This window comes from Apium graveolens, chromosome 8 (genome assembly GCF_009905375.1).
Source record: "Apium graveolens cultivar Ventura chromosome 8, ASM990537v1, whole genome shotgun sequence".
Lineage (NCBI taxonomy): Eukaryota > Viridiplantae > Streptophyta > Magnoliopsida > Apiales > Apiaceae > Apium > Apium graveolens.
Window position 1 is genome coordinate 71056193 of NC_133654.1, and position 22512 is coordinate 71078704.

Consider the following 22512-nt stretch of genomic DNA (forward strand, 5'->3'; position numbering starts at 1 on the left):
CTTGAGATGTGTTCTTGAGGATGGTGGAGGCTTGGAAGTGCTTGGTATGATTTTTAGAACCTAAAATCACCATTGAAATCAAGAAACCAAAACCAAAGAGAAGTTAGCATTCAAACTATTCACTAGTGTGTTTCTTGATTTTATTTCATCCATCAAACCTTGATAAAAATTGATGAAAGAATTATATTACCTTAGTTTAATTTCTAGGAGGCTTTAGAATTAATGGGATGATTTTACTATGGATATATTTTGAGATTTGAAATTGAATTTCCCCTTCTTTTTCTTCAAGGCCGAATGGAACAATGTGCGGGGAGGGGGGGTATTTATACTTGCTTCCCTTAGTTACTTAGCTTGGTTGATTTGCTAGGTTGCTTCTAGGAAATGGGGGTGAGATCTATCCTTGATCTTTATTCTTCCTAGTATAGCATTCTAGATTTATTCTTTGTTGCTTATCTTAGGGACAAATCTTAGGTAGCTTCCTAGAAACTACTTGTGTTAGCTTCCTTAGCACATTATTTGGATAGCTTGCTTGATAATCCTATGGTTAGCTTACTATTTGATAAAGTAACCATGGTTACTTTCTTACCATGGTTTAGTTAGTGCGTTACGTTTATTTAATTGTTTACACGTTCGCTCGGTTGCTTAAACGTTTTCGTAATACTTACTCGTAAATGGTTCGCGACGTAATTCCTTTCGTATTTATGCCTTATATTTTTAATTATCATACTTAAATATAAATTTGTAGGGTTTTAATCTTGTAATTATATTGTGATTCCCGTAATCCTCGATGAGTCGTAAATACGGTCGTTTTTCAAAGTTCATTTTCTTCGAAAACTAATAGCGTTTACAGACACTCATTTGGTATGTATAATTGTAATATCAACTCCGAAACTCATTTCCTTATGCACTACATAGTGTGGGCTTAAAAGTTTTTCCTGTCCGTCAGGGTTACTATTCATTAAACATTTTACAAGGTCTCAAAAATTCAAGTTATTATATTACCATTAATAAAGGTCTTTTACCGATGTCAAAAATTTGGGTTCTTACAATGGGTGAAAGAAAATGATGAGAAAATTGCAAGGGCAAAGGCTGAAAAGGAAGAAATAGATAGGAAGTATGCAGAAGAACTTGCAAGAATTGTGAAAAGATCAAATGAGCTTAAAGCAAAAGGGATGAGCAGACTCTCCAAAGATGGACATTTTCTGAACATAAAAGTTGGCAGATTCTCCAGATTTAGAGCTGGTTACTTAAATGGTTATTTATTACATGAGTGGCTCAAACTTGTGGAAGCTTTAAGAGGAACTGAAATTTTAGATGAAATGGAAGTGTTAGTAACTCTTAAAGATCTCATTAGAAAAGAGCCAGGCTATGAAGATTTTATGTAATGAATGCCTTGTTAAAACTTCTATAACCACTCAATGTTAAAGATTGTAATTCTGTCAATTTTTGTGTTGTAAAGATTTTTTTGTTCATTGTAGCTTGGGGTTAGTCTTATTAACAGACATGAATTTGTGGTAAGTAATCTACTCACAAATTGGGGGAGATTGTTGTGTAAGACATGCCTGTACTATAACAAGACTAAGTCAAATTGACAACCCAAAGTAAGTTGTATGGTAATCTAAGTTTGCAATTTGTATTATATCACTTAAGTCTGTAAAAGTGAAAATAGATTAGACTGGAGTATTTTTCCGTAAACAGTCTCAAGCCTAAGAATAAACTCTGGAAGAAGATCATAAAGATCATGCCTCAGGGAAAGTGTGAAGAAGTTTGGAGTTGAATAAATTTGTTTCGGGAAAAACATTTTAAGTCAAGAAATCTACAAGTCACTGATTAAGTGTTATAGAGAAGTCATTCGAGAACTCCAGAATGACTTATCGAGAAGTCAAGAAAAGCTTATAGAGAAGTCTTAGTAATATCTACAAGCCAATTTGAAGACATGAAGATTGGATATATCGACAAGTCATTTCTTCACTAGAGATGTTTGAGATATCGATAAGTCAAATTATCACTAGAGATCTATGAGATATCGATAAGTCAAATTATCACTAGAGATCTCTGAAATATCGTTAAATCAAATTATCACTAGAGATCTCTGAGATATTGATAAGTCAAATTATCACTAGAGATCTATGAGATATTGACAAGTCATTTCTTCACTAGAGAACTCAGAGATATCGATAAGACAAAATGAAGACATGAAGATTAGAGATCTCGAAAAGACAAATTATCTTATAGAGAACTCAGAGACTTCGATAAGTCAAAATAACTAGAGTAATGAGAGATCTCGATAAGTCATTATACTTATCGAGATGTCGAGTTCTCTATATAAAAAACAGGAGATCTCGATGTAAAACTCAAGTACAGAATGCAGATCAGTTAAATATACAAGATTATCAATTAACAAATAAATCAATCACTGATTTGAAAAGTCTATAAAAAGTAGCTTGAAGAGTACAAGATCAAAGGGCAAGATTAACTGACAAAGTAAAAGTACAGATATGCATGATTTGAAAGATACACTAAGCCAAAAATAGAACGCTTTAGTTAACTTAAAGTAGGGTTTGGTGCATGTTATTGCATGCTGTGTAAAACCAATGTTTACTGTTCTATAAAGTAGACACTGGATGCTTTGTTTTAGTTGTAACAAATATATCTAAAATCTTGTAACTCTCAAGAGAGAAGCTGAGTTCTTAACTAAAAGTGTTTGTCCTAAATCCAATCATGTATGATAAGTTAGGAAGAACTTTCTTTTATTCCTATTTGATTTTATTGAAATTAATAAAAGACTTGTTTTGGTTTTATTATGGGCTTTATCTATTTAAAGTGTTTTAAATAAGATGCTCCATAGTTTAGAGTAAAGCTTCTAGAATTATAATGAGATTATAATAGTGAGATCTAGAAGATGATAACTCTAGACTTAAATAGTTCCTGATCATAGGATAACTAATCGGATGTTAGTGGATCCGCAAAGATTGGTACATACTATGCTTGCTCCCTTCAGGAGGTGTCTCGTCTCATAGGCATTTGTGTGGTGACACTATAGCTAGTATGTAGGTGCTTATTAGGGAATAATTTCGCTGAACATGTCTCGATAAGTTGAACAACTAACGGAGATTACTCACGTGTCAATAGTTATTCACTGAGTGATAGTTGTACAAGTGTCCTTAGACTTGAGATCGTTAAAGATATCTTGTATATAATGAACTGTGCTTTGGTTTAGTCCTTAGTCTGAAGGACATCCATTAGGTCTATTCTGGGCATAGGGATTTGTGTATAGAGATAGTTAACGTTAATAGAGGATCTACCCCTTCCAGTATAGGAAGAGAATATCCTATGTTATTCTTAGTATGCGAGTTCTGAAATCTCTGGCCAGAGTGTATGAAATTAGAAAGGAGTTTCTAATTTGCATTAATATAAACTTTGCATTATGAATAAGAAATCATATGATTAAATTTGATAGGCCTGACACGAGATCCATGCCTTGTATTTCATCGGGATATTGTAAGGGTAGAAGAAATTCGTTGTACGGTAACTAGTCACTGACATGTTCTTGGTATTCTAAGTAGTGAATTCATATTATCCAGATAGTCGCGATATGTTGAGAAGCATCACTCACGATGTAGAATAAATATAATTAATCAGTTAATTATATTTAGTGAAATTTATTATTCATGTAAATAATTAATAAAATTTTATTATTATTTATTTCTACTACTGGCATAATATTGAACCTACAGGGTCACACCATAAAAGAATATTTTCTTTGATGAAATAATGAGAGAGAGAATTATTTTCTAAATAGTTTAGAAAAAGAAATAATGATTAAAATAGTTTTTATTATTATTAAAGCATTTTATAAAGATAAAATATGGGGCTAATATATATATATAGATATATTATAAAAAAACCCTAGGAGAGCCTTATAAATAGAATGAGATGGCTCATTCTAAAGGTACACTTGTTTTTGTGAAAAACCTAAGAAGAAGCTAGCCTCCATCTTCTTCCCCTCTCTCTCTCCCAAAACTCTATTTTTATAAAAGTTTCATCGAAGAGGATTATTCTTGGTGGATACCGGTAGAGTGTTTCACACACTGAGAAGCAACTACTAGCAACCATTTAATAAATCTTCGATTTTTAAGGTATGGTTACGATTCCTCCGCTCTTTTTGATTTATAAGTTTTTCTATATGTGCGATACATGGTTTTTTACAGAAAAATTGTTATATCTCGCTTCCGCTCATCCGTAAATTCCTTCATTGGCATCAGAGCTAGGTTCTGCATATACAGATTCATATAAAAAAATTCAGATTTTTTATGAATGTATGGATTTGTTATGATTTTTTCAAGTTTATTTAGATTTAATTATAAATTAATTTGAAATAATTTTTGCATTAGATCTTGACTACTGATCTGGGTTCTACAAGTGTTGTATATCATCTAGGTATTTTTTTCATAATTTTGTGATGTGTAGATTATTTGTTATGAATTTTTTTAAAATTTTTTAACTAAAATTCATGAAATAATTATGCATGTGAATAGATATGATTAAAATTTGCACAAGGACCCCTGGCTGATCTGATAATTTTCTGTTACTGCCTGATTTAAGAAATTATATTATTTTGATTTTTATTAATTTATTAATTAAATGTTAATTAATTTATTAATAGTAAAATTAAAATGATGACAATATTAATAAGAGTTATTAATTAAGGGAGTAAAGGAAAGGGGGTCAGTATGTTTTTGTAACGGCGGTAAACTGACAAGTGAGCTGACAAATCGCAGGAAAGAAAAAATAAATAAATAAAATAGAACTGCAACGGTCGGCTGCTGGGCGCGTGAAGCGCAATCATCGGGGGGGGGGTGTCGCGCATTTCAGAAATGCGTTACACTCCAGTTGCGCATTTACCGAATGCGTTACACCCGTTAATGGCTTAACAATGTTGTAACGCATTACCGAAATTTGTTACAGCCCTTGTAACGCATTCCTGTAATGCGTTACAGCCCGTCTGTCCATATTAAATTTGATTTTTTGGGAGTTTTGTAACTCCGTTTTGGGTGTGCAATATTGTTAGTCCCTTAATAATATAACAAGAATTACAGAAGGGGGGTTGAATGGAATTATTGAACCTTTTTCTGAAAATAAAAATGTTCGAACTCGAATATAAATATAAGTGTATTGATTAGCACAATGCGGATAAAAACTTAGGTGAACCAAAACACAAGTAATTAAAAATAAGAGTCTTTAAAAACTTTCTGGTGGATTTAAACAATTCCACCAGAGATATATATTATATCGAGAGAACTCTGTGTACAAGAATGCTCACAACTGCTTACAAATATGAACTACTGAGAATACAGAGAAATGCTAATAATTCTGCTTACAAATGTTTCTCACTTTTTGTATCTCAGATTGTAGTTTCTATTTGCTACTTCTTGGTTTATATATTACCTAGATTACAAAGTCAAAATACAGGATCATTATAAAAACTATCGGGTCTAATGCTTTGTTACTTTGTTCTCTATTACCCAGTTAATAGGCTTCCTCATTCCATTTGCATACACTTCGACGCATGTGACTAGTTGTCACTGTCAACTGATATTTGAATTCTTTATCTATTGAGTACATGATCATCCGTCGACTTTAATGGCTTCATTGATCATCTGTCGACTGCTATATTAAATATCCGTTGATAGCTATTTGATCATATGTCGATGGCTTTGTTAATTATCCGTCGGTAGCTATTTTGGCACTTGACTTCAATTCATTTATGCAGAATTATAAGACATCATCTATATACAATTAATCAACCTATTCTGCATATCTAGTTAAAGTCAATCATGGGTATATGCAGAAATGTGCTACAGACTCATTATTACATAAGCCACTCATTCGATGGATAATAAGTCATCATCCGTCGGGACTATAATGATTTATCCGTCGGGACTATAATCCTTATCCGTCGAGTGCTACATCATTTCACTAAGTAAAATCGACTTAGGTGTTTTGTTTGTGTAATCATCAAGTACACAGCATATGCACAACAATCTCCCCCAATTTATGTCTACTGGAATTGTAGCCATAAATTGAGAGATAGTTGATGATAACAAAACACCCTAAACATACAGCTTTGAAGAAAAGTAGATAATACTGAAAAGTGCTTCAAATAACAAAATGTACAAAGTTTAGCTCACAGTTATTTTCAAGATGCTCCTCTAGCCTGAGCAGATTTTTCTAGTTTCTTGAAGGTCTGGATCTTCTTCCAAGCTTTCTGTTGTTTTCATCAATCTGATTTTGGAGCTTCCTGTGGAATTCTAGTTCATCAGATTCTGAGAGATTTAGCTTTTCTTGCATTTCCAAGAGAGTCTCATTGCTGGAGATGCTCAATTGGTCTTCTAATCTGAAGAATCTTCTCACCCATTTATCATCTATGAACTCTATCAGCCAGTAGGGCCTTAGATGCACTCTTCTCCCTGTGTATGGGATGATAAGAGTCTTTGGGAGTGCATCTTTAGCTCTAACACTCCTTAGTTCTTCAATCTTCTTCAATACTAGTCTTCTTGCAGTGATGTTGAACCCAAAGTTCTTCTTGAAGGATGAATAAACTTTAATCAGTACAACTTGGGTCTCTTGAAGAATCCTATGAAGTGGCCACTGAGTCTCCTTTCCTTCTTTGTACTTGAACACTAACCTTTCAGGTAGGTTCCTGTATGCATCAATACTTCTTACTTCATCTAGTTCATCCAGATAGAGGTTTAGATCAGAAAATTCTTTGATGTCACACAAGTAAAAGTAGTCTCCCTTATTGATTTTGGGCTGAGTTTTAACTACAGACTTGGATTTTAGAGGTGACAGTTTCACTTTCTTGACTGCTCTTGACTTTGTCCTTTTTGGCTTGCTAAGGATTAGTAGATTGAAGTCTGGAATTGGTATTTTCTCCCATTCTATTGGCTCATCCTTGGGCACAATAGGTTCACCATGAATATTCCTGTAAGGATCCACCACCCTTCTTCAAATACCAGAGAGGGCTTTGATGCTTGAGTTGTAGCTTGTGTGGATTCCTTAGGAAATTGATCTTCCAATTCCTTGTCAACAATATCCAGTTTCCTTTTATTTCTTTTAGCCAATTGCTTCTTTCTTGAAGATTTCTTCTATTCTTCAACTTGCTTCCTTGATTCTGTTGCTTCAGATGGTTGAGAGGGAATTTGTTGTGATGAATTTATAGCATGTAGCTTGGCCAAGATAGCAATCTGCTCTCTCTTTTGTTTAGCCTTTTTAGCATCTAGAGCAGCCTGCTTCTTTTCCTGCTTCAATCTAGCTTTTTCTTCTCTTTTTGCTTGAGCAAATTGAGGGTGTCCAGCCTCGACACAAATTTCTTTCCCATTTCTGAAAATCTTAGTAATCCTCTTTTTAGAAACTGAATCAGCTGGATCTTTATGGAAGACTATTGATCTTGACAAAAGCTTCTTCTCATCAGGCTTGGGTGTCTCATACACAGTGTCCAAGGGGTTCTTCAAGGATGATTTTGAGTAGTTTGCCCTTGGTTTAAGAATCATTTCAGCCTTTGGAAACTTGATGCAGGAAGATTGTCCTCTTTCCAGATAGTTCATGCTCATCTCATTCACACTAATTTGCTTGACTTGAGAGTGATGGATGGCTGACTTAACTGGCTCCTTGACAAGTTCAAACTTTTTCTGTATCTCCTCATCAATCTTCTTCCAGTTGACCAAACTCAACTTTTCTTTCTCAGCAACTTTCAAGTTAGCTGCTGCTGCTTGAATCAGATCTATACCATCTGCAACTAGTGGCTTTGAGACAGTTATTGAAGGCACAATTACTTTACTAATTTGTATCTAAAGTTTCTCCACCTCACTTGGTCCTTTCTCCCCCTTTTTGTTATCATCAAGTTGAGGAGTCAAGCCTTGTGCTTTAGCCAGTTGCATTAGAAGACTGGTCTGAGACTGTTGATTTTGAAGAATGGTGGCCACAGAGTTTTTAATAACTTGAACTCTGTCCTCCAATCTGGCCAGCTTCTTTTCAGCATCTGATTCTTTTCTTAGTCTCAGGAGTAGATCTTGCATGGTACCATAAGGCATTATTGAATCCAGCTTCTCAGAATTATAGGTCTTCAAGTCAGCTATATCCTTTTTGAGTTCATCCACACTCAGATTCTGTCTTAATTACTGTAGCTTAATGAGATGTAGAGAATCTAGGTGGGCTTGAAGAATAGCCTTGGTACCAGCATTTGAGGTGTTCTGAATGGCCTTTTGAATAGACATGATTTGTTTGACAAAGGATACATTGAATTGTCTTGGTGTAGACTCCTTTGTCAATGTCCATTCAGGTAGATCTGGAATGGAACTTGGGCCTTCATCTCCCCCTAATTTCATGCTTCCATCAAATGAAACAGAGTCATCATCATTAGAATTTACTCCACATTCTTCAGATGGCTCACCAGCTGTAGAAGGCATTAAATTAACAACAGCTTTATCCTTTTGTAGAGATTCTGAAGTATGTACTAGATTTAAAGTCTTCTCTGCCTCCTCATTGCCCTGAGTAGCCAACAGTTGATAGGCTGACACAGGATGAGTAAAAGTGTCAGCATCCAAGGAAATGTTATCAATTACAGCTTTGTAATGTTGCTGAAATTGTCTTTCCTTTTCTGCATCATCCACAATTATTGACTCATGAGCAATGGATGGATCCACCCTTATACCCTCTGTACCTGCTTTTCTCTCATGTTCTCTCTTTTGTTGCATCAGGGTCTCACCCTGGCTTCCCACCCTCACCTCACCATCACCTACTAAGGTGGGACTCCTCTCACTCCCTTTTGCCAATCCTGAAGAAATGGATTGTAGATTTTCACTCATTTCCTCTCCTTTTTCCTGGGAGCAACCAAGCCTCTCACTCAAGATACTCTGCTCTCTCAATCGTAAGAGTGACTGTACAACCACTAAATCTTCTGCACTTGAAATAATTGAAGTTTGAAGTTGTGCAGAGATACTCGACGGATGAGTGATATCCATCGAGTGAGTGGTTTTACTATCCGACGGATAACTGCTGTTAGGCTTATCCGTCGGGATACAATCACTACTCGACGGATGAGCAATATCCATCAAGAGAGTAGAAATGAATGAGGTGGGAAGAGAAACTATTGTTGACTCTGTGCTGATTGAAGAAATTTTAGGCACAAATGACACAACAGTTTCTGAAAGAATTGGCAAGTGAGCCAACAAATCATCTAAAAGATGATGCTCACTTGCACTGGATTTTGGCTTCCCCAATAGAGTTAAAGAAGGGGAATCAGGAATTGATGTGTTTATCATATCCATATACAGAGAATTTGTTGGTGAGTATGGTGTTTGAGGTGCTTCTATAACTAGAGATTTTGGCTGTGACTCCATATTTATTGGAGCCACATCAAACTGAACTTGAGAAGGTGAAGTGACTGTGTCTTTAGCACCAGTTTACACTGTTTATGTATCCTGTGCATCCCCAGAGGTTTTAGATTTCTTCTTTCTTGTATAAGTTTGGGGTGAGCTTGTGTCCCTAACCCTCTTGGCCTGTGCTCTTGGTTGAGAGCTTTGTTCAATAACTACATCCTTTTGGGAGGATGCAGCTAGAAGTGAGCTTTTATCCTTTTTAAGCACTGCAGTTTGTTGGGAAACTACAGTGTGGCTAGGCAACTCTCCAACCTTATTCTTGGGGTTTCTTTGATATTCACCCCTTCCCTCACCTGACTTTCCCTCCTTCACACTCCCCTCCTTGGCTTTTGTGGATTTTTCAACTGGCATTTTTTGAGAGATACCAGAGGGGGTTTTCTTTAATTTGGATTTGGAAATAGTAGTAGGTTTGGAAGCTTTGGTAGGCAACTGTTTGGTCAATGGCACAGTTGCCATAGCTACTCCTGAACTCAAAGAAATTTTGGAGGTTGGAATAGTTGTAGGGATGGATGAACTTACCTCACTTACCTGAGGTGCCTGCATTACAGGAAAGTAGAACATTGGCACTTCCTTGTGATGATTGGCCCTGTTCAAATCTGCAATGAGCCTTCTCTCTTGAACCCAACAATCCAGTTTGTTGTTAGGATTCTCAAGCACAATCTCTTCACAGAGGTGGTTAGCCAATAACATAAGAAATCTAGCATAATACACATTCTTACCTCTTTTAGCTAACTCACCTAATTTAAAACCTAACTCAAGCAAGACAAAGTCACTGAAATTATAAAATTTATCTGCAACTAGCATATATAGCATGTTAAGCATGGAAATATTCACTGAATCAAAATTACTAATCTTTCCTGAGAAAACCTTTGTAACTACATCACACAAGAAACTCCACTCCTTTCTAAGACCCATTCTCCTAATATCACTCAGTTTAGAAGTAGGAAGTGCATAGTGCATGGAATTAAGCATATTTATAATATCAGTGTCATTGTGTGGTGAAGTCACATTGTTATCAGGAATTTTGAAACATGCTTTTATCACATCACTATTGATACATAATTCTTTACCTTTGATGGTTAGAGTGATGGTCTTGTCAGTATAGTTGTAGGTAGCAGTGGTCCACATCTCTTCAACAACTTCACAGAAGATTGTGGGTGATTCCAGCATGGCATAATTGAGCTTGCAATTCTTCACAAAGTCCATCATCTTGTGATAGTTTTCTGATTGCTGAATACCCTTGTTAACTAATGCAGTGAAATTGTTCTTCTCATAAATGAACCCAGTTTGAGACATAATCTTTACAACAGGTGCCATTGTTAGAGAATAAAAGCTTGAACAGAAGAAGAGTAAGTGCTTGAGAGAGAATGAAATTAGAGCAGTTAAATTTGAGAATGATAAAAGAAAATAATTGCAATGAAATAAGCTTTTATACTATCTCAAAAATAACTGATAAAAATAATAAAGTAAAATAGAGTAACCAATATAAATTGTCTAAAATAGTCGTTTAAAAATAAACTGTAAAAATTCCACCCATTATCCGTCGTGTAATGCTTACAAACTGTAAGTATACTCGATGGATAATGTACATGGAATTAATGGCTGAGATTAAGACAATTCGAAGGATGAGGATAAACAGTTATCCGTCGAGACATAAAATATTCCAGAAAAGTAATTGATTTTTATTAGCAAATTTATGTCGACGGATGACCAAACTCGATGGATAAGGCTCATCCGTCGAGATGTAAGTTTTGACTTAGCCAAAATTTCATCCAAGACTGAAAAATCAATTAAATTTCTGGCTGCATATCAACTTGCAAAATAACTCAAATAGATTTAAGAGTAATTAAGCATACCTAACTTACTTACCAACCTTGAAAAGGTGGATTCATCCAGTGGCTTGGTAAAGATATCTGCAAGTTGTTTCTCACTTGGAACAAAATGTAGCTCCACAGTACCATTCATTACATGTTCCCTTATGAAATGGTACTTGATATCTATGTGCTTTGTCCTTAAATGTTGCACAGGATTTTCAGTGATGGTAATTGCACTTGTGTTGTCATAGAAAATTGGAATCCTCTCAACTTGCAAACCATAGTCCAACAATTGATTTCTCATCCATAAAATTTGTGCACAGCATAATTCAGCTGTAGAAGTAGAAACTAAATTTTTCTTTTTACTGAACCAGGACACAAGCTTGTTTCCTAGAAATTGACAGGTTCCTGTTGTACTCTTTCTATCAATTCTACAACCTGCATAATCTGCATCTGAATAACCAGTTAGATCAAAACTAGAATCTCTAGGGTACCAAATGCCAAGGTTTGGTGTTCCCTTGAGATATCTGAAAATTCTCTTAATAGCTATTAAGTGAGATTCTCTAGGATCAGCCTGAAATCTAGCACATAAACATGTAACAAACATTATATCTGGCCTGCTAGCTGTTAAGTACAGAAGTAAGCCAACCATGCCTCTATAACTTGAAATATCCACAGACTTTTCAGTAGTGTTTAATTCAAGCTTAGTTGTTGTGGCCATGGGAGTTTTTGCAGATGTGCAATCCATTAGATCAAACTTCTTTAAAAGATCAAAAATGTATTTAGTTTGACTAATGAATATTCCATCACTAACTTGCTTAACTTGTAAACCAAGAAAGTAAGTTAGTTCTCCCATCATACTCATTTCATACTTACTTTGCATCAATTTGGCAAACTTTTTGCAAAGTTTCTCATCTGTAGAGCCAAAAATAATATCATCTACATAAATTTGAACAAGTATACTAGAGCCATTAACATTCCTGAAAAATAAAGTTTTATCTACAGTACCTCTTGTGAAGTGATTTTCCAAAATGAACTTTGATAAAGTGTCATACCAGGCTCTAGGTGCTTGCTTCAGTCCATAAAGTGCTTTCAAAAGATAATAGACATGTTCTGGAAAATTTGGATCTTCAAAACCAGGAGGTTGACTGACATATACTTTTTCCTCCAAATCTCCATTCAGAAAGGCACTTTTGACATCCATTTGATAGACCTTGAAATTGGCATGGGCTGCATAGGCTAAGAAGATTCTGATGGCTTCAAGTCTTGCAACAGGAGCAAATGTTTCATCAAAATCTATTCCTTCTTATTGACAATAGCCTTTAGCAACCAATCTAGCTTTGTTCCTGACTACTATGCCATTTTCATCCATCTTGTTTCTGAATACCCATTTGGTGTCTACTGGACTCTTTCCTTTGGGCTTGGGTACCAGCTTCCACATATTTTTCCTTTCAAATTGGTTTAGCTCCTCCTGCATAGCTAATATCCAATTAGGATCCAACAAGGCTTCTTCTACCTTCTTTGGTTCTTCCTTGGAAAGAAAGCTGGTGTATAGACATTCTTCCTGAGTTGCTCTTCTTGTTTGAACTCTAGAAGAAACATCACCAATGATAAGATCAAAGAGGTGATCTTTTGTCCATTTCCTTTGTTGAGGTATATTAGCTCTAGATGAAGAGACCTCATTGTTGTCTTGATGTGTGATTGAGTTTTGACTATTTGAAACTCCCCCTGAGTTTGTGGATCTTTGATTTGAGAAAGGCGAACTTTCTATAGATGATCTGTCTTGACTTCCTGCACCTTTTGATAACCCGACGGATGGTGAATTTTGAGTACCGACGGATGAAGCAGGTTGTCTCCCGACGGATAATGCAGATTGCCTTTCGACGGATGAAGTATTATGCAACTCGACAGATGTTGAGTTTTGTACTTCATTGGTGGTAGATTTATCTGCATTATCCTTAGATACATTCTCTTGATTACTTTCATCATCAATGTCATCACTAACCATCTCCACATTGTCAAATTTGAGGCTCTCATGGTAATCTCCATCTTTCAGTCCTTCAATTTTTTTTTATCATCAAACACAACATGTATTGATTCCACAACAATGTTGGTTCTTAGATTATAGACTCTATATGCTTTACCAACAGCATATCCAACAAAAATTCCTTCATCTGCTTTAGCATTAAACTTCCCATTTTGATCAGTTTGATTTCTCAGAATATAGCATTTGCAGCCAAAGACACGAAGAAAGTTTAGAGTTGGCTTCTTGTTCTTGAACAATTGATAGGGAGTCATGCATCTTGCTTGATTAACCAGAGAAATATTCTGAGTGTAGCATGCAGTATTTACAGCTTCAGCCCAGAAATATGTTGGCAGTTTAGATTCTTCAAGCATTGTCCTTGCAGCTTCAATAAGTGATCTGTTCTTCCTTTCCACTACTGCATTCTGTTGTGGAGTCCTTGCTGCTGAAAACTCATGCAGTTGCCCATTTTCCTCACAAAATGCTCTCATGACAGAATTCTTGAACTTAGTTCCATAGTCACTCCTGATTCTTCTTACCTTGAAATCAGGATGATTATTAACTTGCCTTATGTGATTGATGATGATTTCACTAGCCTCATCTTTAGACTTTAGAAAATATGTCCAAGAGAACTTTGAGAAATCATCTACAATTACTAGGCAAAATCTTTTGCTTGAGATGGACAATACATTGACTGGTCCAAACAAATCCATGTGAAGCAGTTGCAAAGGCTCTTCAATTATTGAATCAAGTTTCTTCCTGAATGATGCTTTAATCTGCTTCCCTTCTTGGCAGGCATCACACAGTCCATCCTTTGAAAACTCCACTAGAGGAATGCATCTTACCAGTTCTTTCTTTACCAGCTCATTCTTGGTCTTGAAGTTTAAATGGGATAGCTTCTTGTGCCATAGCCAACTTTCATCTTGACTTGCTTTACTGAGAAGACAAGTTACAGATTCTGCATTAGATGAGTTGAAATCAGCTAGGTACACATTTCCTTTTCTCACACCAGTGAGAACCACTTTGTTTCTTCTTTTATTAGTCACAGCACAGGCTTCTGAGTTGAAGGTTACTGAATTGCCTTTGTCACAAAGCTGGCTGATACTCAACAGATTGTGTTTGAGACCATCCACTAAGGCAACCTCTTCAATGATGACATTGTCTTTTCAAATCAAGCCATATCCCACAATATAACCCTTGTTGTCATCTCCAAAAGTAATACTTGGGCCAACTCTCTCCTTGAACTCTGTGAGCAGGGTAGAATCACCAGTCATGTGTCTTGAACAACCACTATCCAAGTACCAAATATTCTTTATGTTTCCCTGCACACATCAAAATCAAATCAAGTTAATTTTGGTACCCAAGTTTCCTTGGGTCCTGCCTTGGTAGCTTTCTTTTTCTGTTTCTTAGGCCTTATTTCATTTGACTTAGGAATTTCAGATTCATCCTTAGTCATTTGAGTTGAGCCTTTGAAACCATTCATTGCAACAGAATTAACATACATATTAAGACTAACAAGAAATGGCATGTTATGGGTAAACATGTTATTCCAATAAGGCATGCTAAATGGCATTTGTGGCATACTATATGCAGCATAATAAGGATTAGGTACAAATGGCATATTAGCAAACTGTGCATTCATGTTCTGTGTAGACATAGCATTAACAGGCATGGGAGGCATGGCATTCATGTTAGGAAATTGAGGCTGCACAGACATGGAAGTAAGCATGGCAGATTTGCAATTAACAGATAGATGATTTACACTACCACACTTGACACAGATTTTTCTGGGAGCATATTTATCAGGTGTGTAGTTATTGTGTTTGTTAATCCCTACTTTACCATTCCTATTGTTTTTCCTTTTAGTCTCTGTTTTTACCTCAATCTTTTCCAGTCTGTCACTTAACTGTTTGAAAGTCATGTGACCAACATTAGCCTTTTTCCCTTTCTTAACATGACTTGACTCTCCTGAAGCAAAGTTCTTGGAAACAGACCCATACTTCTCATTCAGCTTAACTAGTTTGGCTTTGCTAATGGGCTTGCTCACAGCCGACGGATGAGGATTTTCATCATTCGACGGATAACACTTTTTGTTATCAGACGGATAGTCCTCATCATCCGTCGAGTCTGCATCTGTTAGCAGTCCATCTACCAAATTAGGTTCTAGTTTCTCTTTGTTCTTTTTCCAGGCTTCATCACAGAAATACTCGATTCCTTGAACTTTGGTGATTTGAGCATGGACATCCCTGGATGTTTTCCATGCTTTAATCACTTCTTGTTCACGCTCGAGCTGCTTCTTTAAAATTTCTTCCTTTTTTAAGGACTCAATTAATTCCTCCTTAGCAATCTTACACTCAATTCTTAATTTCTCAAAATCAATAAACTGAGACTCAAGCACATTATTCCTCTCACTTAAAAACAAATTGTTATCTTTGATTTTAGCATTTTCTTTAGTGAGAGACTTAAGTGTAACATGCAAATGATATAATTCTGCAGACATGTCATTAATTGCATCATCACACTCAGCTTTAGATAAATGTGCAAGGTTTGTAGTAATTACCTGATTGCTTGAGGAACTTGTCTCTGTCTCATCAGACTTGGCCATTAGGGCTAGATTAACATAACTGACATCTTCATCTTCATCCAGACCTTTAAACCTATCTCATGCAATAACTTCTTCACCCTCTAAGGCCTTTTTAGATTCCCACCAATAATTCGCCTCTCCTTTCAACAAGTAACTAGCAAAATCAGTCTTCTGGTCCTCACCTACCTTCACTAGTGTGAACGCTTTCTCTACTTCTTTTAACCAGGTGGTAACTTTAATAGGATCAGTAGTCCCTTCAAACTCTGGAGGTTTAACTGACTGAAACTGCTTAAAAGTAACAACATGTAATACTTGTGGTAATGGAGGCTGAGGACGAGGTGGCTGTTGTAACATTTGTTGTTGTATCTGCTGTTGTCGATGCTGCATCTGCTGCTGCATCATTACCATCTGTTGTTGCATCAGATGGAACATTTGGTTCATGGTCTCATTAGTCTGGTCTTCAGAATTGCTGTTAGAGGTCTCAGCCCTAGTCTTTCTTTTTGGTGCCATCTTCTTCTGATAATAAAACATGTGATATTTATTTAACAGTTTAATAAATAATTGACAATATATATGGAAAACAATTTATCCTGTATTAATAACATGGTTTATTTAAAGAAAACAGTTGCTGAATGTACAGACTGGAAATGTAAACAGTTAAATAAAATAATTGTTCTCTTTTTTTTAACAGGAATTATAATATGAAAAACTGTAAAGTGAAAGTAAATGCTGTAAAACTGTAAAGACTGAAATTTAAATAAAAGAATTTGAAAAAGTTCATCTTATATATATGTGACACCAGCTTCAGCTGTAAATGCTTGATACAAAAAGTCTCGGGCTACTGGTAATCACTACGGCTACAAGTTGAACTACTACTACAAGTTAAACTATTGATACACGCATACACACTACTCACTAAGTTATACTATGCTGCCTCTATATACATATGTACTCTGGAGTCACTGTCTCAAACTATCACTACCTCAAAACCCAAGCGGAATACGGCTAAGCTCCTCTCTAAGTGCCTGGACCAAAGTCTGTGCCAAGCGAAAAACCCTGTAGAACTCTGTAAAAGAAAGAGGTCCATCATGAGTCAAATCATCCAGCTCCCAAGTAGCACTCATCAACACTGACTGTAATCGCTGTTTCATATAATAATCCGGCTGTAGGGCCGCTAACGGTCCTCTGTCCCTCTGATCAAACAGATGCATAATCTCCCGACACTGTGCCCGCCAATACTCCACATCATCCCTCATAACTCTATACTCATGGTATGGTACCATATGCGGCTGAGCAACCTGACCTACTGACTCATGAGAAGGAACCCTCGGAATACCTGTACCCTGCTGGGGTAAACCTAACTGTAGATCCACATCATGTTCTCCCATCCCCTCTACTGGAATCATCTGAACTATGTCTGGCTCTGGGGCATGCACTCGTATAGGAGGTAACAATGGTGGTGGTGGTAACCCCTGCTCAATACCTAGTATAAACTGGTGCTCAATAGGTAAAGGAACCATCGGCTCGAAGAACTCAAATGGATCAAACATCTCTATGGGGTCTTGCACTATCCCCTGTACTAGTGGTACCGGCTCCTGTGGCAATGGTGGTGGAGGTGGTAGAGGAGGAAACATATACTCAGATACTGGAGGTATGGTTGGTGCTGCTGGCCCAGTGACTGTCCTCTCGGAAGATGTAGAATAACTAGAAGATGCCATCTGATAATATACCAAAGAAAAGAAAAGGTCACTAACAATCCTAAGATTATTTCCCTATTCTACTCTGACCTAAATCCTAACACTATTCTTCCTAATTTGACTATCCCTATCTTATGTGATCTCCCTATCCTATCTTAATCCTAATGTTCTTGTTTTCAGGGACCAAACCTACAACTCTGATGCCAAACCTGTAACGCCCTCAAGACCCGGGGTATAAGTCTGGGGGTTACTAGCTAGTCACTAAACCTGTACAATCTGATTAAAAATTAATAAAGAAATGAAATTAAACCCCTGTAACACTAACCAGGATCTTTTTAGGTTGAAGTATGAAAACAAGAACCACTAACTACTTTTATTACCAACCACATTCAAAGTCTCACAAACTCTCTTTATTACAAACCATTGTCTAATTCGTTTTAAACTAAGTTCAACTTTTATTCAAACACACACACATACTATCTATCAACACTCCACCTGCTCGGGCAACTCAAAGTTTTCTTCCTGGATTGGGATCAACACCTTGGGTATGAGAGGATCCCGAGGCTTGATCCGCTTCTTTACCACTCGAGTCCTGATTGGTTTCATATTCCTTCTTAACTGAAAGAAAATAAGGTGAATAACAACAAAAGGGGTGAGCCAAAAAATTGCTCAACAAGTCCACAAAAATATAAACAGTGTTAAAGCATTTTAAATGAATCCACCATCCCAGGTATATCTGTCAAGATATAACCTCACGAGAATAGAAAGAAGGCCATTATTGGCGAGTATAAATAAACTAAACTAAACATAAGTTCGTATTTATATTCTGCTGATCAGTCAGAATATAATGCAGATCCATATCTTAATATATAGATCCAGTCGGGTACCCAGGCACTACGGCCCACGTCGAGGCACCAGTCATCCCAGTCCTCAGGATTAAGACACACTCAATCCCAAAATATCATTATCCAGTCCATCGCTTAGCAACCGAAACAATCGGTATGCTTTGATATATTCCAAACATTAGAATATATCAATCTCCATGTGTCACCAATAGAATATGAATCAAGAATCCAAAAAAACGGAGAAATCAAGAATCGAAATGATATATGAACAAAGGAATATCAAGTGTATATCAGTGATCAAGAACAATAATCAAGAAAATGCAAATGTGATAAATATTTGAATCAATATAACTATTCTGAAAGTAGAATAAAGGAAAAACTTGCCTTCTGCACGACTCACTGCAATTGAATCACTTCTGTCTATCACCTTGGACTATTATCGACTCAACTGGCCTGCCTGGCTTTGCTTCTGTTGGCAAAACAGACTGGTTAAGTCACGTCGTACTTCATTTGCATCTTGAATCGACTTCAAACCGATCCTAACATCTACCCATGCGCTTATGACTGACTCATGTATTACATATAAGCAAGTAAGACTCGATTAACCACGTAATACACATAAGCACATAAGCACATAATCATTTTTATGGTTAAAATAATTTTTTAAAACCAAAATCGACTCGTTGATCGCTCAACTGATCGTTATCTGAGTCGTTTCCCATTTTTTCGGAATTTTTCGGACTCGTCTCGGCACGTAACTCGACTGATAATCAAAAAAGTCACAAATTCAACTAACTTCTAAAAGAAATTAAGCTTTGATATTATTTTTAATGAAAAGGATTCATTTTTCTGAGTTAACAGGCTTTCGTTTTACGCAAAACGGACTAACGGTTGAATTATTATTAATTAAATACTGATAATTCCATTTATTAATCATTATAAATAATTATTACTAATTTTTAAAACCCAAAAATAATTTTTAAATCATTATTTAAGAAAATCAGAATTAAAAATAATTTTTCTATAATTTTTGAAATTAAAATAAATTTATTATGATTTATTGAAAATTATTTGATTAATTATCAAAATAATTAATCACTTTTAAATAATTAATAAGTAATAAATAAATAATAAATAATTAAGAAAATAATTCAATCTGATTTTTAGAAAATAATTCAGAATTATTTATAATATAAATTAATTAAATAATCAATTTACAAAATAAATAAAACTGATTTTTAAAATTAATAAAAATAAAAAGTAAAAATAATTTCCAGAAACATATGTCAGAAAACAGACATCTGACAAGGTGGATCAAAACCGGGTTCTGGAAACGGGTCAACCGGGTTGGATTCCGGGTCTGTGAAGAACACCACCGGAATCTAGGTTTAAACCCAGAATCCAGCGACTTCACCGGACTCCGGCGAGTCCAATTCCCTGCCAAACAGACACCGTTTGGTTCCGTTTTTGATCCCAAAACATCCCAAAATACTTCCCCAATCTGTTTCAGGTCAAAATCGACCAGAAACATCCCTGGATATCAGTCTCCAATCAAAATCATCAAGAACTCCGGCAAAAAATCCAAATCACTCATTTGTACATAACATCAAACGTTATATAGTGCAAAATGAAGCTAAGAACATATACAATCAAAGCCCTAACATTACAATAACCAAATATTCACAGAAATCATCAAGTTGTGTTTTGAAAATTCGACCTAAACCCTAGAAATCGTGAATCACTATCCAAGCATCGGTTGTTCAATTGAACACCATGAATCGACTGTAAATCATCTAACAAAGCTATATCAATCATCAAAACATCCAAATAACCCCAGAATCAAAAAGCCCTAATTCGAACATAAACCCTAGAAATCAAAAATCAAAAACGATGCAATAAAACGTGAAATTGATGCAAGAAACATAAAGAACGGATCAAAACCTTCAATTTGGATACTCGAATCATTTGTTTTGGTGTTGTAATCAGATCAAAATCACGACTTGAATTCCTGACCCGAACCTGTTCTTCCCGACCCGATTTCAGAGGATTTTTGGTAATTTTACAGATTTTAATGATTAATTATAATTAATTAAATAAAAATTAGGCTATTTATAGTAGTAAAAATAATACTCCTAATTAAAATTAAGGGGCTAATTATACATTAAATAAAAATATTGGGCCCTAATTTTTATAATTTTTGAGTATTAAAATTTAATTTATAAATATTTTATATATGCAATATATATGCCAAAAATTCCCAAAAATTGTGAATAATGAAAAAATGCAAAGAAATAATATAAATGAAAGTCCTATAATTTTATAAAGATAAAAATGTGATTTTTGTGGGGTTTTTGACACCCAATGGGGCCCGGAAAAGTCATTTTCCGCAAAACGAGAAAATTTATAAATTATCTAGATGTTCAGAACAAGGCGATTGTAAAAGCCATTTGATGAAAAATAAGGCTCATTATTTTATTTGAAATACTGGCTTTAAAATCATTGTTTGGGTCATAAAACGTTTGAAATAAAACCTATGAATGCATAATAAAATATCTGAAAAATACCTTAAAAAAAATACAGAAATGACATGGGATACACGTATCACGTAACAGTTAGGGTTTATCAGATAATCACACATAAATGACAGATTAATACACATATTTTATTATAATCATGATATAATATAAACGTAAAGTTCCCAGTCGTTACACTTTTTATCCTTCCTGACTTGTTCAATGTCAGGATCAGACCATTCATGCCTTGGCTTGGGGACTGATGGCTCGTTTCTTGTTGCAGCTCTCATTGGAATATGAGGGCCTCTTTCTATGCAGTCCACATAGGCCTCATCTTGAGAAAGCATATGAAGATGCATCTTTACCTTCCAATGATGGTAATTATCTTTATCTAGAAAAGGAATCTTAACTCCAACATCCTTCTTGTTCATCTTGCTGAATTGTTTTGATCTTTAAACTCTTTATAAGTTAAGAGCTTGCTCTGATACCAATTGTTAGTCCCTTAACAATATAGCAAGAATTACAGAAGGGGGGTTGAATGGAATTCTTGAACCTTTTTCTTAAAATAAAAATGTTCGAACTCGAATATAAATATAAGTGTATTGATTAGCACAATGCGGAATAAAAACTTAGGTGAACCAAAACACAAGTAATTAAAAACAAGAGTCTTTAAAAACTTTCTGGTGGATTTGAACAATTCCACCAGAGATATATATATTATATTGAGAGAACTCTGTGTGCAAGAATGCTCACAGCTGCTTACAAATATGAACTACTGAGAATACAGAGAAATGCTAATAATTCTGCTTACAAATATTTCTCACTTTTTGTATCTCAGATTGTAGTTTCTATTTGCTACTTCTTGGTTTATATATTACCAAGATTACAAAGTCAAAAGACAGGATCATTATAAAAACTATCGGGTCTAATGCTTTGTTACTTTGTTCTCTATTACCCAGTTAATAGGCTTTCTCATTCCATTTGCATACACTTCGACGCATGTGACCAGTTGTCACTGTCAACTGATATTTGAATTCTTTATCCGTTGAGTACATGATCATCGGTCGACTTTATGATCATCCGTTGATGGCTTTATTGATCATCCGTCGACTGCTATATTAAACATCCGTTGATAGCTATTTGATCATCCGTCGATGGCTTTGTTAATCATCCGTCGGTAGCTATTTTGGCACTTGACTTCAATTCATTTATGCAGAATTACAAGATATCATCTATATACAATTAATCAACCTATTCTGCATATCTAGTTAAAGTCAATCATGACTTATATGCTACTACAGAATCTATACAAAGGTGTATGCAGAAATGTGCTATAGACTCATTATTACATAAGCTACTCAATCGATTGATAATAAGTCATCATCCGTCGGGACTATAATGATTTATCCGTCGGGACTATAATCCTTATCCGTCGAGTGCTACATTATTTCACTAAGTACAATCTACTTAGGTGTTTTGTTTATGTAATCATCAAGTACATAACATATGCACAACAAATATATCGTTGAATTCGTTTTTCCGAGATGGATCTAATGGAGTGGTCAAATATTATAAAAGTTTTGAACTTTTTATATT